We start from the raw sequence: 1207 nt of genomic DNA, 5'->3' as shown, positions 1-1207 counted from the left end.
ACAAACAATGGCAGGAATGAAAGACACACATCTGCCATAACCTTGGAATCGGAGCGCCGCCTGTCATGAGCCACAAGTGCATCCTGACGTGACAAATCGGATGATCCCGCAGGCATGCACTTACGATAATCACTATCAACGAACCTGCCGCCCCACCCCCCCCCAAATACACCTTTCCCTACAACAATGTGTACCTTAACCTAAGCGATATTGTACCTTAACCTCAGCTATATCGTACCTTAACCTAACCTACATTGCGCCTTAACCTAACCTACGTTGTACCTTAACCTACGTTGTACCTTAACCTAACCTACGTTGTACCTTAACCTAACCTACGTTGTACCTTAACCTAACCTACGTTGTGCCTTAACCTAACCTATGTTGTGCCTTAACCTAACCTATGTTGTGCCTTAACCTAACCTATGTTGTGCCTTAACCTAACCTATGTTGTGCCTTAACCTAACCTATGTTGTGCCTTAACCTAACCTATGTTGTGCCTTAACCTAACCTATGTTGTGCCTTAACCTAACCTATGTTGTGCCTTAACCTAACATATGTTGTGCCTTAACCTAACCTATGTTGTGCCTTAACCTAACCTACGTTGTGCCTTAACCTAACCTATGTTGTGCCTTAACCTAACCTATGTTGTGCCCTAACCTAACCTATGTTGTGCCTTAACCTAACCTATGTTGTGCCTTAACCTAACCTATGTTGTGCCTTAACCTAACCTATGTTGTGCCTTAACCTAACCTATGTTGTGCCTTAACCTAACCTATGTTGTGCCTTAACCTAACCCATGTTGTGCCTTAACCTAACCCATGTTGTGCCTTAACCTAACCCATGTTGTGCCTTAACCTAACCCATGTTGTGCCTTAACCTAACCCATGTTGTGCCTTAACCTAACCCATGTTGTGCCTTAACCTAACCCATGTTGTGCCTTAACCTAACCCATGTTGTGCCTTAACCTAACCCATGTTGTGCCTTAACCTAACCCATATTGTACCTTAACCTAACCCATATTGTACCTTAACCTAACCCATATTGTACCTTAACCTAACCCATATTGTACCTTAACCTAACCCATATTGTACCTTAACCTAACCTAATTTGTGCCTCAACGTAACCTAATTTGTGCCTCAACGTAACCTAATTTGTGCCTCAACGTAACCTAATTTGTGCCTCAACGTAACCCATGTTGTGCCTCAAC

This window comes from Schistocerca serialis, unplaced genomic scaffold (assembly GCF_023864345.2).
Source record: "Schistocerca serialis cubense isolate TAMUIC-IGC-003099 unplaced genomic scaffold, iqSchSeri2.2 HiC_scaffold_1207, whole genome shotgun sequence".
Taxonomy (NCBI): domain Eukaryota; kingdom Metazoa; phylum Arthropoda; class Insecta; order Orthoptera; family Acrididae; genus Schistocerca; species Schistocerca serialis.
This window is presented reverse-complemented; position numbering follows the sequence as displayed.